The following is a 17,387-nucleotide window of genomic DNA, read 5'->3' as shown; positions in this document are numbered from 1 at the left end:
GTTGGATACACTGTAGTCATTTTTAGACCATAATTAAAGCTTTGACCTGAGGGCTTTACGTAAAGGTTAGACCAGAGAAAAGTCAACTGTGGAAAATTAAGTCACTTTATCAGCTCAATCCAATCTCCACAGCTCCTCACAAATTAGATTTCATTTGGAAAAAAAGGAAAAAGAAACACATGCACAGACAGAAGAGAAAAAGAACAACGCATTGTTTTCCTGTTTTGCCTGCTCTGTTTCTTACCTCAGCAAAAGCCATATCAAGTGAATTTGTACCGCTTTTGCCTGACGACTTTAGTGGTTAACATGATTGTGAGTGATGTACAGTGCCCAGAGGCAAGAAGAGGTAAAATGATTATTTGTGGACCTTTTGCCACTTGCTCTCACAGCAGCAACCATACAAGGCTGCAGAGGAGGCAGGTGGGGCCCCAGTGTGACTCTTACTTAAACCCGAACACAGGCTCAAAATGCTAAAGAGCACTGATGTTGCCCTGGGCGCAGAAAATGCAGGTTGCTTCCTTAATTGAAGGAGAGCTAGTCTAAGGAAGTAAAGAAACCTGAAACAAACAGACTGTACGATAGATACTACCATTCCCTGTTTGTGAGCCTACAATTCTGCATGGAAACAGTAAATTGGTGTATCTTTTTTTTTTTTTTAAAGAAGCTAGTTATGTATTTTTTTTTCTCTGTATCACGACCTTTTCAGAAAGTGGCATGACACAAAAGACTTGGCAATAGACATAAGGTTGACATTTATCCAGAGATAGGAATAATTTTATGCTATTTTTTCCATCCATGTCTTTCATGTGGAATAATTCTTTCTTCAGGCAAATTACACTTGCAAGGGGCCAAAAGTAGTTGAACAAATGACTGTAAAGCTGTTTCATGTACACATATAAATTATTTATTCATTAATAATTTAACAATTAAGCAGGTAAAAGGTCAGGAAATGATTGCAAGGATTGTATTCTGAAACCTCTGCCTTGAATCCTCAAAAGACCCATCAAAGCAAGTGAAATAGGCAATATTTATACTGTATGTGAAAAAAAAATCCAACAGAGAGATAGCTGGGACATTAGAAGTGTTGAAATTAACAGTCTGGTACATCCTGTGAAAAGCAGAAAACATTGGTGAACTAGGCCACACAAAATGATATGGATTTAGCACAAAAAAGCAGTGGTGTATGGTCACATGATCACTTCCATGGTAGTGAAAACTACCTTACATTAATTCAAGTAAAGAATACTTTCAAGAGGATGGTGTGTTCAAGTACTGACTTCACTAAAGTAAATACAGAGGCCTCCGCAGAAGAGGCAAACCAATGATCAGTGATCCCTCTCGAGAACAGAAATCAATTAAGCTTTTTCAATAATAAAACATAAATAAAAAAAACTCAGGCTAACTCTGAAAGAGAATATATTGGATAGCAGAAACTGAGTTTAATCTTTACTGGAATGAGAGGAAGGATCAAATTTAGAGAAAGGACGTGAAACACATTTCTTTGGTTATCTGAGTAGGATTCAGACTTTAGAAATCCATTGTCTGCAAAAATTCAAAGTATTTAAAACACATTTTAATATATGATGGTTTGTTCAATTATATTTGAAGTGCTAACAGACATATGTGTATAAGAATTGTTATTCCTAAATCTTCAATATATTTTTGTTCAGCCTGTTTAATTAATGCAGAAATTCTGCATTTCATCTACATCTCAGTTGTTCAATTTGAAATCTGTTCTGGTGACATACAAAGCCAAACTCATTAAGAGCATCACCTTCTACATAATTCCAGATGTAACTGTAAATTATAAGAGCTGCAAAAAAGATTACTTGATGTGATATTGATTAAAAGTTGTATTCTTAAAAAAAAAAAGTGAAGAAAGAAATGTGTTAAAATTGCAAGCAAACAAAAAACATTTGGAGTACATGTCAGTGTAAAAAAAGGAATTTGGTAGCTCAGAGAATGAAGTATCGTGGTGCTCGAAATAGAGAAGAGTGTTCCGGAGAAGAATTGTATTCCAAAATACTAGAGATAAAACCCAAGTTTATTTAAGTACAACCAAATTCAGTGTGTCTGGGGAAGGACAGCAGAGCTACAGGCTGAATCAGGATGAAGATAAACTGATATCCATGCCTTTCCTCCCTCCAAATGTCTGCTTCCTGTGTCAGCACAATTTATCAAGACCATAGCCCACTGGACATCACATAGAGAGAAAGCACTCTTGATTTCCCCTGCTATTTATGTAACAGAAAGCCTGGCTCTGACATATAGTATGCATTATTTCTAGCCATTAATTTTGAAGTGATATGGTGTAGTCTAGCCATTTCTGTGCCGATGGCAGTCGCTTCCCCTCGTTCTTATTGTTTTCTACAGTTTTCCCTTTCCCGATAACTCTTAGTCCCCTCTTTTGTCTCTCTTTCTAACAGGACATTGCAATTGTTACTGCTCATCCAGTCAACTTACATACAGCCACTAATCAAGTCCCTGTGCACATATGCACTAACTTCACTCTCCACTATTTACCAGATCTTTCAGTTAGCATAAGTGACACTAATGCTAAGGGCAAATCTAACCAGGTCAAGCTGACTCAGCCAGCTGAGTAATCCTTGTTTCACTACATCTCTGATCTAATTCATGCTTTGCCCACTAATTGCGAGCCTCACCGAGCTCATAACTACTCTGTGTCCACCTGTCAGCTGTCCAGTTCTTAGATTTAGGCCATTCCTTACTAACTAGTAGCTATTTGCTAACCTGCCATGTTCACTGCTTAGCTCACATTAAACCTGCCCTCAATCTTCCTCCCAGCCACAACTTTAATGAAGCTTCTCTTCCTCCATCTTGCCATCCCCTTGCACCTTCTCCTCTTCCACCACCCATTTCTCCAGCCAGACCATCGTTTGTTCCTGATCTTGAACCTATCACTCTGGATTTTGTCTCTTGTCTCTTGCATTTCTTCGCCTGTGTAAGATGACATTTAATCAGAGGCTTCTAACATTTTTTCAAAGCCAAATACAAAATTCATTATATTTTGGGATCATTAAGGGGAATAGCTCTGACCTGACTAGCCTCTGTCTTTTTTGTCTTTTAAGGAGTTAGCTTGCTATTTCAAGTGTCTGTACATCTACATCATACAAGGTCCCACAAATCCTACTTCTGCTCTTTTTCATGAGTTACAATAAAACTAGTAGAGAGACAAACTTTGTCATGCTTTTTAGTCCCCAAACACTTTTTAGTGATTTATGGTCATGTCAGCAACAAAAGCCTAACTTTTCAAACTATTTTCATGCAGTCTAAACATATTCTAAACAACAGGTCAGATTTTCATCAAATCATGTGTCCAAAAGTTAGATAAAAGCAGCAATTTGTCAAGATTTGACAAGATACCTCCTACCATACCCTGTCAGGAACTGACTGCTGCTACAGTAACCGTTAAGATGGATGGCGTCCCGAGAAGAGAGCTACAAGTTAACCTTGCACAATCAATATTTTGGACGGACAGTATGGTGGTACTCAAGTATCTCCAGAATGAGGCCACGCATTTCCGTACATTTGTGGCAAACAGAGTTTCAACTATCCTGAAAAGCTCTGGCATGCATGTGTAGAGACAAATTAGTACAGAAAAGAATCAGGCTGACTGTAGGTGAAAGAGTAGGTGAATTTATGAGAAACATGACCTGGGTCATGATTTTCTTTGCACTCCAGTAGGATTTTGGCCTAACATTCTGCTGAGCTGTACAGAAATGGCTCAGTGACATGAAGGCAGCCATTGTTGACTGGACTTTCAAGATCTGTTCCACCAACATGGGATAAAGTGGACATTGAACCCTTCCACTGTTTCACATCATGGTGGAGCTCCACTGTAAGAGAGCAGATTGTTGATGAAGAATGCCTTCATACAGTCTTACATGAGGCAGAGTGGATCATCAACAACCGACTAATCAGAGAGGTGTCCAGTGATTTAGAAGCTCTAATACCTAAACATCTCCTGCTGTTGAAAACAAAACCATCATTGGCTCCAGGATTGTTTGACCAAGATAACCTCTACTCGTGATGTGGATTAAAACAGGTGCAATACATGTCCAACTTATTCTGGAAGGCATGGACTAAAGTACCTACTGCAACTCCAGGAACATCAGTGGTGGGCCACAGCATCAAGAAACGTTGCAGAAGGAGATGTCATTCTTCTTGTGCACCAAGAAACTCGTGGATTATGGGAAAGATCACTGAAGCAGTTCCTGACAAGAAGGGTCTTGTTTGCAGGGTCTGGTTATGGTATGTTAACAGCTTTTTATGACAGTCTTATGATATGTTGCCAGGAATTATGAAACAGGCATAGCTCTTATTCTGTTAAAGGATGGTCCAGTGTATCCTATACTAAAAGAGGGTACAATGGATGGCACCCAATGCCTGACTCAGGAATAGTCTTCACTTTTGTCAGTTTGAACTCAGGAACAACGCAAATAGTGTTAAACACCAATTCTGGAACAACAGCAGAGTCACTGGTCAACCACAAATTTAAAACTGAATTAAAAGGAGGCCAAAAGGAACTGCAGTTGTCTCAGACATAGATTCGACACTGACCAACACAAGGACAGGGTCTTATTGTCATCAGTAGCCTATGGGTTCCTGACTGGAGGGACCATGAGTCAAATGAAAAGTTAGGGTTGTTCCAGTATGAAGGCAAAATTTATTGAAATGTAAACATTTCCTCCTTTTTTAAAACAATTATGGCATTGTTTCCATTTTCAATTCAAATTAATTAAAGTTGATTAAATCTGCATCTATACCGAAATTAAAGGGAAGCCTCAGGTTTGATATGACACAGTCATCAAGCATGGGCTCTTGATTATTACGTTTGGTAGTCTTGGTATTTTAACGCTAAAGCAAAGAAAACGGAAACTCTAAATTACAAAATACTACATTTAAATTCATTAAATGATTACAGGGGTTTCTAGAAATTCCTATTGGCCATGTGCAGTATGTACTTATCAAGCAGGGCACAAATGAGTAAATATCAGGGTATCAGAGTGTTTTGGAAACTGTTTGGAAAAACTTGTAAATGATCTGACTTTGAGGTTTTGTTGATTGTGATATTCTTTCCTCTTTTTGGCTCACACCTGTTCACTGTGTACAGTAGCTCAACAGCAAAGAAAGTCCTTTTTGGCAGCATTTAGCTGGGCTGACTCATTATCACTGCTGAGTTGAATACCAGGTATCGAGGTTCCTTTTGTTAGAAACACTGGACTTGAAGAGCCACTACCTCTGTGGATGTGTGTTGGATGTGTACCCAAATGACACCAGGATGATAATTATTACAATTATGTATTGATTCAGCTGCAGCATTGTGGCTTTGTGAGTGTCAGCTGTATAATTGTGGGACTTCAGACGGACTAATTGCAGCTAACACGACCAGCTGGGCTATTATTCACCATCCTCCACATTTCTTTTCTCTCTCTCTGCTGAACAATGCTGGTCACCTGTGTGGGGGTCAATGGACTCATCTAGTTGATGAAGAAGAGAAACAAAATAAATGCCCTATTAATTGTAATATTGTTGGGTAAACAACCTCAAAATGAGGCCATCAGCTTAGTGCCTCCTTTGTAGCCAGCAAGACCCTTATGAACTTGCATTTAAGAATGTGTACTTATTTGATTTATATGATGTGTATTCAAATCCAATATGGCTGGTATATGGTATATGAGTCCATCCAGAAAACAAATGGGTGTTTTAATGTTTCCAAACCTTAAAAATTACAAAAGTGCAACAAGAACTTTGCAACTAACTGAAGCAACAGTAAGTGCCTGTCGGGGTTAGATTTTTTTTCTTTTTAAATTTGTTTCTCATCTTCTACGTGTACGGTATGCATTAGAGTAAGACTGATACCATCAGTAGCGCCTGCCCCACAGTTTGAGAATTAGTATTAAGAAAAGCTGCTTTCAGCTGTGCCCAAGGGGTAACCACAGCAGGTAGCTCTGCATATTTGATTTTGAAGATTTTTTAAACATGATGCCCTTCCTTATGCTGCCCCTAAGGGATTTGTATCTCCTCACAGGCAAGAACTAGAGATCTTTCACTTATTAGATAAATCAATAGCAGTGAAACACTAAGTCTATCATGTTTTATACAATATTTCACTAAAATCACATTTCTTCAAAAAAAAAGAACCTCTTGCCCTCCTTGCTTTCAAATATCGCAGGTGGTCTTTGCAGTTTGAAAGTAGTGTGACGGAACTGAAACTTAAAATAATGAAAAATTAATAAATCACAAATACATTTTGTGACTTGCAGTTCCTCAAAAAGTTGTTTATAAGGAAGTTGTCCTGTGAAGTTCTTGTGGACACAAAGTTTCACTCACTGTTACTTACCAAAGCACTTGAATGCTGCTAAATTTAAAGCCTACCAATGTGCTAGACTGCTTTTATAAAACATATATAAACCATTTTGAACCCATACTGTTGACATTCATCATTTCATAATATAGGCCCTTTTTTTACCTGCTTTGCTGACACTGCTGCATTTTTCAAAGTGCATTTTGCTTGTCTGATACCAGAAGTCACAGGGCAAATGGCAGGATACACCTTGAAGGTGACCAGTCTGTCACAGGGCTAACACATATAGAAACATCCATTCAAGGTTACACTCACACCCAATTTAAAAATCGTTACTTAAGCTAACCTGCATGTCTTTGGACTGTGGGGGGAGAACTGCGCAGCCCGGTGAGAACATGCCAACAAGTGGATCTGAACACAGAATATTCTTCCTGTGAGTGTAAGCCAGTATCCCACCACCTCATCTCACCATTCCCAATCTCACCCACAAACCTATGTAAATACCTATATAGTATTATTATTATTAAGTTATTGTATTAGAGCCTTCAGAGTCAGGTAGAACTAAATCAATTCTTATGAGAGATTTTGAATTTAAATGTTAGAAAATTAGATGATGGATGGATGGACGGATGGATAAGGAGACAAAATTCGATATTTATAGCAATGACATTAACTTAAAACTCTAAGAAGTTAATATTTTGCAAAGGAAGCATGATCTAACTAATTTATAGTTTATATTTAATGACTCAAACACACTTTTTACCCGTTGTTTTTTAAAGAGAATGTATGACTAGTGATAACTGTTATTGTCCTTCCATGTATTAAAATACAGCTGCCAAGTGGAATGAGTAATCATCCAGAGTGCTTCTCTATTACCTCTTTCTGCATGTGTAATGACAGCAGTGACACAGAATGTTCTTGGGGTGGGGGTGAGGTTGAAAAAGTGGAGCTCAATGGTTCATGACTGACGTCATCACGTTGGTGCCATGGTGGGCGATAATTACAACTGTGGCAGCGACATAACCGTACGCATTACCCACACTACCAGCAGGCTGTTGTAACCCCATTATGATTATTGGAGTCTTTCCAATCACACTTTAGTTCATTCTAGTTTTTAAGTCATTTAGGCTTTTGGCCTCAATCGTAGTTTGTTCTTGCAGAGGCACAAACATTCACACAATGTGCAAATGTAATTTCATGTTTATGACTGAGCAAGGTGATTGAAGGTTTCTAAATCAGGCGCAAAGACTAAACTAATCATAGTTTTCATTGGAAAAAGACACATTACACGTGTCAAATGAATCTCAATGGCCATTTAGAAGAGGAACAGCAGATTATGATGGTAAGGAAAGATGTTGAGAGAAACTCAAACTCTCAATAGCTTATTTCAAAGCAAACAGGGGCTTTAACCTTTTAAAGTGTTTGTTGATTATTCTCTGCCATACATATCAGTGCTCAAGGGTACACGTGTTTTACATCTTTATTGATCTTTCTTTTTTTTTTTTTGAAAGCGTCCTGTGCTTTTCTAAATGTCATATCTGATAAGTCTGACTGTGGTCCGGATGCATTCAAATATCTATTGTGTTTGTCATATTAGATATGCTCAGCAGGATAAATTTTCACAAAGAGTTCTGAGACCACTTGTGGTGATTGATTTTCATCAATCACTATAAGTGGTCGGAGAACTGGTCACAGGTAGCACAAATAAGTTTATTGTTTTGTTTACTGGCCACTTGGAATAAAGGAAATATGAATATTTCGATTCCAGGATTTATAGCACTATACAGTAATTTGTAGTTTCCTTTTTTTCTCCTTAGATATACATAATACATGTTGATTTGTTAAATCCACTGACCTGAATTGCATTTCAAGCATCTGAAGTTAGGGAGAAACTCACTAATGACTCTGCTTTTTTTTTTTAAATCCCAGACTAATGTATACAAATACGACGCTGTCTGTAAGTACGTTTTCACTAGCCAGCGCCAGTGACAAAGAAGCAATTCGGTGATGCTGTAGCTTTACCCATTTCCCCTCCAGCAGTGACACAGAGCTTTGTAGCTGGAGAGACTCCTAATTAGATTTACCTTTCCTAAATGGGCCCGAGTCCTCTAGTAGCCTGGAGGGGCCAAGCTTCTGCAGCCCATGATGAAAATCAGCAAGCTGGAGCCTCAGCTAAACCTAGTGCTACATTTGCCTTTTCTGCCATACAGCCATTTGTTGTTTAAGCCATTTATGTACATGCATGAAAATGGATGCTTAAGATATAGATATTAATGTGATAATAGTGGGGTAGTTTTTATACACTGATTTTAAAGTGGCAGTAATCTCATGAAAAGGTAATATGGGTTGATATTTTAATATATTAGGAGACCTTTACCATATAATAAAGGCAAGCAGGAGTACTATATCTCCTCTGAGATACAGTAGTTCTCAGAATAGAATAATGTAGGGAGCATAAGTTATAACTTATACCACGGCATTATTCTTTGTTTGAAGGCAACATGTTTAATGCTGTGGCCTATTTCCTGGAAACACTTGTGGTAGTTTCTATTTAATGTTAGCAAATGTATTTGATTCCCTGTTAATAACCTAATAAAGCAAACTTCAAAAAATCTGATGATTACCTGGAAACTTAGTTTTAGTATAATGACCATGAATCAGGGCTGAAAAATGTAAAACTACACATTTCTACTAAATTTCATAATAATATTTCCTTCCTTCCTTCATCTGAAAACCAGACAGAAAAAAACATGTCTGAATCAAACATGGGTGTTACGGCTATTTTATATTACACCACTGTCAAATAAACTGTTTATATATAGTGATACAGGCAAAATAATTGTATAGCTCTTTAAATTACAGTTCACAAATGTAAATCGATGAATAAATACACAGAATATACACTACTCTGGCCCCATAAGCATGCTCCTATCACACTTCAAGACCTATGAAAGGAAACAAAAGCAAAACATCATCATATTTTAACCTCTTGGCCTTTTGGCCAGTTTAGCCTAGTTTCCTCTTACTAATAAAATGATGAAAATGAATTAGCATTTAAATTAATAATCAGATTCAGCTTTCAGGCCTATCTTAATCAGTGTGCTAATTCACACGTTTTTGCATACAGTTCACAACATTTTGCAGTAATGATTCCTGGTTGCCACACAACAATTACCATAGTTATTTCTAGATGATGGGGAAACGGGATTAAACAGAATATTTGCATTGTTATCTTTAGGATGTTGGGGACCTAAGGTACGATTTAGTTCACCATATTAATTATCCTGATATGTTAAAAGCATCAGTAGATATTTTATATAATATGAGAACATGGATTGTGTAATCCTTCACCGAGCTTTACTATTGACAGCAAACTGTAACTGCACAGATTTAAATACATGTGGACCCTGACATTAGACTTGAATTGAAAACACAAGCACCATTTTTCCAACAATTTGAAGTACTGTGCTCATTATTTTTCACATTTGCATCAGATGTCAAATGTATAAGTTGCAAAGAACACATTGTGTTTTCCAGGGATCACTTGTATTTCTTCATCTTGACCTGATAAAACAGGCATTTTTAAAATTAAATTCAGTTCAGTTATATTTGCAGTCATCTCACCCTAAAATATAAGGAAAAGAATCTCAATTTCAGTCTTCTCCTGAGTGGGAAGAGCACTATGGCAGAACCAGGCTCACAGCATGTTGAGAATTTCTAGGTACTTTATAAATATTGATGTCCTTCTATTCATCCTCTTTTGTTTAAAGTATCCTATTCTATTGAGAGTGAATCTAACTTTCTGTTTAAGAGAAGCAAGAATGTAACAGCATGGCATTCAGAGGTAAAAACAGAAACTTGTTGAAAACAATAAAAATGTGTACATCTGGGTAAGTTACAGGAAAAAATTACTCTAAAATAACAGTGTGCCAACACAGATCTGGTTGGCAAAAGAGAAAAAACATTCAAGGTTTCGGAGGTTATATAAAAGATCGGCCTACTGACATTCACAGGAAAGAGTTACCTGTACTTAAGGACATAAAACCTAATAATTAGCTTTATTTTTTAAAGATATTGCTATATCGGCACACTAATACTGTTAATAAAAATGAAAATGATCAAACATTAAAGTAAGTGTGCCCTTGACAGAATATCCTTGGCTGTCCAAATTTGAATGAAGGCAGTTTTGTCGTCAACGTTTTGATGTTAAAATTATAGCAAAGTATAACAAAAGCACTAAAACTGCCATTGTGGGTGTCTGCTCATGTGATAGCAGGTGTTATGGACATTTTTTCCTGCTAACTAAAAGGTTTAGCTGTCGCTGCAGAATTAGACTGATGGAGGACAACGGGCACAACAAAACAAACAAACAAGATGTCATGATTGAAATTGCTTATTGGTGCAGATTAAAGTAAATTGCACTCAAAGTGTGGAAAGCGTGAGCTGCCCTAAGTTGGATTGACGGCTCTGCTGAATTTGTTTTACATGCACATCCTTCTGATGCAGCTGACTCACAGGAGATATAGTAGTTCTGCTTGCCATTTTTTTCATCCTCCCTACCATCCTCACAAACACACACACATTCACTCAAGACCCCCTCCTGTGAATAATGACTGCAGCTGTGTCAATGCAGCAGCTAGCCATGTGTGCGCTTGTTTGTGTGTCTTATATTGATGGCTTTTTTACAGTCAGTGGGGATGTGTGTGTCTGTCTGATTATGGTGTACAGATAGGCCATTACCCACGCGTTACGAGTAGAGGGGCTTAATGGACAACACAGGATGCAAGGGCAGGCTAGCTCGTAAATATTGTCCTGTCTTCCAGGCCATATCAATACTGTCATCTGGGAGTTGGGCCACTTCATTCACAAAACCAATACCCCATTGGGATGAGGTGGCCCAGTGAATGCAGTGTTCAATCAAGAGAAAAAGACAAAGTCAATCATGGCATCCACTTTCACCAATGATTTTTTTCTTCTCTTGTGTGGATGTGGATAGGTTTGTGTGTTTAAGTGCAATGTGAACGACAGAGGCTTTGACCAGCTTTGCTGGGTCTAAACCAATCTTATTGCAAACTGAGATCAATAGAAGCAACACAATATTCATTATGGAGCTTTTAAATATTGCAAAGATATTATTGCAAATCTATGTGTAGCATAAATTTTCAAATTTAACCAATAAGGGCAGAGAAATTGACAAGCCAATCTGTGAAAATGTAAGGTTCAATGATTCATTTCATTCAAGGTCACAGAGTATTGAGGTTCTCTAAGTATGTAATCTAGTAGAGGGTAACAAGACAACTTTGCCATCATGTCACCGTTTAACGCCAAACGCCACCTTCACAATCATATCTGTCAAAGATTATCAGCACATGTTTAACTGGCAAGAAAAGTGAATATATACAGTAGAGAAATTGAGCTACAAAGACAGAATTGATTAGAAATGTTCACAGACTGCAAGATTTCTATTTTTGTTTTTAGGAAAATGCTGCATATAACAGTCACTGAGAAAAACAGAAATCAGTAAATCATGACTGGATTAAAAAAATCTGACACCAGCAAAGGTGAGTCAAGTCATCGAAAATGACAAAACTACACATGGTGGAAACTATTTGCATTTAATGCCTACATGTAATTTGGTATTCTTGAACAAAATCAGAGCGTTTTCAAACATTTAATAAATAAGATTACTTCTGTGGAAAAAACAAAAAACAATTACTCCACTGGTCTTAGGATTTTAATTGCCTAAAACTCAGCTGCTCCGTTGGCATGAGGGGTCACAGTGAGTAGTTCAGCATTTTTGCAAGAGTACTGACAGGGACTAGAAAGAGAGAGCAGATTTCTCCTATATTGGCTTCTCTTCATTGGCTCCCTGTTAAATCCAGAATTGAATTCAAAATCCTGCTCCTCACATAAAAAGTCTTGAATAATTAGCCCCCATCTTATCTTAATGACCTTGTAGTACCATATCACCCTATTAGAGCACTTCGCTCTCACAATGCAGGCTTACTTGTTGTTCCTAGAGTATTTAAAAGTAGAATGGGAGGCAGAGCCTTCAGTTTTCAGGCCCCTCTTCTGTGGAACCAGCTCCCAGTTTGGATTTGGGAGACAGACACTATCTCTACTTTCAAGATTAGGCTTAAAACTTTCCTTTTTCAAAGTCAAAAGTCAAAGTCAAAGTCAACTTTATTTGTCAATTCTGCCACATGTACAGGACATACAGAGAATAGAAATTTCGTTACTCTCAAACCCTAGATGAAATAGCAATGAACATTTAAATATAAGAGAGTGATTAAAAAATGCAAATAAAATAATTAAAAAGTAAAAATTTAAATAAATACAATACAATTTAACAAGAAAGCTATGCAATATACAATATACAATATTCAGGTAAGGGTAAATGACATTGAGTGTAAAAGCATATAGTTAGGGCTGGATCAGGGGACCTGAATCCTTCCCATGATGGATTGAGTATTTCTTCTTCAGTCACCTTTTTCACTCATTATGTGTTAATAGACCTCTCTGCATTGAATCATATCTGTTATTAATCTCTGGCTGTCTTCCACGGCATGTCTTTTATCCTGTCTTCCCTCTCATACTCCAACTGGTCGCAGCAGATGGCCCCGCCCCTCCCTGAGCCTGTTTTTTTTTTTTTTTTTTTTTTTTTAAATGACATCAGAAACAGCAGTATGCGACATTACGTGATGGCAGAGCTTCAGTTCATCCTTTGTCATTTTTTTTTTTTTTTTTTTTTTTTAATAAATAGGACAGGGGGAATGAATGAGAGAAAGAGGGGGAGAGAAAGAAAGAAAACCAAAGGGGAGAAGAGACGGTGAGAAGGGGGGGGAAGAGAGAGAGAAAAAAAAAGAACTCCTGGGTCACCTGTATGGAGAAAAAAAAACAAACAAACAAAAAAAACAAACAGAGGAGACAGCAAACAACAAAGAGTAACATAATAATAGAGAAAACAAAGCACCATCACAATAAACTAGCTAGTCATAGATATCAATATTTACTAAATAATAAACGATATTGTGCAGCACGCAAGATAGACAGCGCACAGTGTGCTTTGAGGCAGCAGCCAAGAAAGCTTTAGTCCGCGTCTGTGAATACCCATGTGTGCATACCTGTGTGGATCAGCATGCTTGCATTCCAAAGGTTTCTCCATGTAATGATCTGCTAGGGAGTGTGGGGGGGCCACAGCCCCGTCCTCCAGGGTGTGAAGCGGGTATGGAGGAGATCAAAACTCCAGACATCCAGAGGCCCCCAGAACACAAGAGACCATGGAAGACCAACAGAGGGGCAGCCGCGCCACTGTTCCAGTAAGAGCTGAGGAGAGTCCCAGATGAGGGCTCGCCCAGCAGCCGCGGAGCAGAAGCCAGGGGGAGTTGCAGTGACGCGCCCGTGAGCTCCGCCGGCCCCCAGCTGTGCCTGAGTGACCGAGCCCCAGGCCGAGAGGCCGGGGGCACCCCACCTCCAAAGGGGCCCGAGCGAGCCCCAGGCCCCAGGCCCCGACAAGCGGCCGCCAAGGAGTGAGCCGGTGTGTACCTGGACGCCCACCCCCAGACACAAAGAACCACCAACACACCGACACCTGAGGGAGTCCGCCACCGGCAGGGGAAGTGGTGGTGGGTGGAGATAGGCCTCCAAACCTTGGAGGGCCTGAGGTGTCCCCAGAGAGGTGGCGTCTGATACCCAACCTGACATATAGACACAGACATACAGGCACACACAGACACAAACATCCATTCCCACCCTCATGCTCTCATATGCACTCACTCCACACTCAACCAACGTGGAGACAGACATAAAGAGACGCTGTACACACAATCACACTCCCCAAGCGTACTCTATAAACCTGGTCTAGGTACCCTTGCCCCTGGAGGGGGGAATTGCACCCAGACCCAGGTGGTGTTACCCTTTTCCCTGCGGTGGGGAGAGGCAGACCACCCCGACTCCGCAGCAGCAGGGAGGCCCCACACCCCAGACCGCAGTCGGACGGCCAACTCCTCCTACTAGCCCTCCCGCTCCAGCAGGCCGCAGAGAATGGGGGTGAGAGAAGACTCCAAACCTCCCTCCCTGAGCCTGGTTCTGCCGGAGGTTTCGTCCTGTTAAAGGGGTTTTTTTCCTTCCCACTGTCGCCAAAGTGCTTGCTCATAGGGGGTCATATGATTATTGGGTTTTTCTCTGTATGCATTATTGTAGGGTCTACCCTACAATATACAGCACCTTGAGGCGACTGTTGTTGTGATATGTGAATAATTGAATTGATTTGAATTGATTTGTCAGAGGTTTATGCCAGATGCCTGTGACACCTCACCTGTGACTTTTGCTTGCAAAGGAAATGCATTCACTATTATATAATGGAGCCACAAGCTAATATTGATTAACTAATGAATATTAACTACAGAAAAAGTGATTATATTATTATTTTGCTGATATTTCTATACTTTAATGAAACATGCAGCTTTCATCCCGAGTACAATTTTGTATTGCTTCAATGCTTATTTACTGTCCTTTGATCACTTAGTTTTCAGTAATTCTAAATAACCATTATTTACCTGTTTTTAAATCATAAAATTAAAATATATCAGGGTCACTTTGACCGCAGTATAAAGAAATTAAAATAAACACACAACCAGCCCAGATATGGAATCTCTCCAGTATGCCTCAATGCCTCCTTCCAGTAGTACAAGCCCAAAACACATAACTTAGGAGGTACCCAGGAGGCATTATAGTCAGATGCACATACTACCTCAGCTGGCTCCTTTTGATGTGGAGGAGTAGTGATTCTACTCTGATCCACTCCTTAATGATCAAGCTCCTCAACCTATCTCTGAGCCTGAGCCAAGACACCCTTCACCGGAAGCTCAGGTGCATCTCTTATATCCATTAATTTATTCTTTCAGTCACTACCCACAGCTTGTGACATAGGTAGGAATGTAGATTGATGGTAAGTCAACAGAATCACATCTGTGAAAAGCAGACTCAAGAGGAACAAGGATCAACTAACCCTTCACAATCCACCCACTGGCTGCACCTAGAAATCTTGTCCATAAATACTATGAATAAAATAGGTGACAAAGGACAGCCTTGGAGGACACCACCCATCAGGAATGAATCTGATTCATGGCTATTAATGTAAACCAGGAACTAATTATGACTGTACAGAGACTGGAAACAACTAAATACACTCAAACCAAGCACACACTACATATTGCACACAATCTGCCTTATACTGTGCTCAGCATATGTGCTTTATGTGCGTTATTTGCTTTCATAATCACTTAACAGACTTAAAAGCACCCATAACACACCTTAATATCAACAAAAACATTTGACTATGTAAGCCAGAGGCTTAAATAAGACAGGCTTCACTGGTCACTCCTTAAGGAGGTTCTTCTGACAAAAAGAAACACTGCAAGAAGAATGGGCGAAGGCAGTCTATTTGTATGTATACATTGTGTGTTTCTGTAACAGGGAAATTTAAAACGTCTTATTTGCTAATCTAACAGGCATTTTCTGGTACATTAAGATGAACAGAATCAGCTTTTTGGGAATTCCTTATCTGGATGATTAAGAATCTATCAAGCAATTTAAATGTTCAGTTATAAGGCCTGGACTAAAAAAGTGGAAAAGCAGCCATTGTCCAAAGGAAAGAAAGCCTATTCCTCAAGACCAAAAATTAGAAAGTCTGATTCACTGGGAGACAAAAATCTAAAGAAATGAGGGATGTTTCCAGTTTTACTTATCGCTAAGTATTGCCAGGTATCTATGTATGTGCCAAAGTGGCCCACACACTCTTTGTCTATACTTTCAGGTCTGACTTGCTTACAAGAGTTTTTCCAGCATTCTTCACACGCACATGGTAAAATCTTGTATCACATAATAAAACGTGTGAACACACAGCTGAACAATGAAGAGGGACCACTGCATGTAACACCTGATGTGTGCCTCTGCTTCCCAAGTGGGAGGACAGGAGAGAGAAAACTGAGATAAGATGAAATCTGTGAGTTATTACTTGACAATTGGCTGTGAAGGACACCCTACTTCTTGCCCTGCGGGTGTTATTATTGTCTAAAAATGTGACTTTGTCTGAGATTTCAAAGTGGTTGCAATAATGTTGCAAGCTTTCAGATAAATATATTTCCCCCCTTTTTATGGCTACCTCAAATATCTACATTACATTGGTTGGTAGTGCGCAATGTGTTTGTCTATACATTTATAGTATAAATTGGCAGTTATTATACAGTTGTTTCTAGACCCCTGGCTCTTCCCAAATGCTATACAATCACATTTGATTTCTTCTGTAAGTACAGACCCTGCTGGTAAATGTCACAATGTAACAGGCACAAAGTCTGGTCACAACAATCCTACCCTTAGGGGCCTCAGTGCTGTCACTTCCTCTCAAGTGCGTAGACTACACTGCAGTTGATAGTGAACAGAAAGAAGACCAGATTTCAGTGATTTTATGTCTATTGCACTATTTCCGTAAATTTCAAACAGAGAAAAAAAAAACCCTTAATGTTATAACAGCGAGATGTGGCATATAAATAGTCTCTATGATCGTTACCAGTTTAGTCTCATTACCTGTTCTGTGAACTTGTAAAAGAAAAGATTGAATTGAACTATTTTTTTCTAAAAAAATTTAAGACAGGTGATTTATTAAGAATGATGATATCAGGATGAGATAGGTGTGCCAATCCAAGCTACACATATTTAAAATTTCCTTTCATGTCATTTCCTGGTTCCAGTAAAGACAATGATGATCTCTGACAAAACAGGCAAATGTTACCCTTTGTCCTAATGGATAAGATGAAACTGTATGCCAAGGGCAAGCATGGGATCAGCTCATTGACCCAACTCAGTAAGATCTGCAGCAAAAACAGGGATGTCATAGGGTGCATAAGCATGGCCACATGGCAGCAAAGATGGGGAAGATGATCGAGATTAAAAGGATGACACTACCAGAAGGCAAGCGGCTATCTGCTATCCCACAGGTCAACGTGAACAATGGTGAGGATGCAAGGAAATCAGCCACAGCTGATACTAGAGATGCTTT

The sequence above is a fragment of the Rhamphochromis longiceps genome, linkage group LG7, assembly GCF_057381845.1.
Source record: "Rhamphochromis longiceps isolate RC_006_pf linkage group LG7, R_longiceps_female_GT1.1, whole genome shotgun sequence".
NCBI lineage: Eukaryota > Metazoa > Chordata > Actinopteri > Cichliformes > Cichlidae > Rhamphochromis > Rhamphochromis longiceps.
This window is presented reverse-complemented; position numbering follows the sequence as displayed.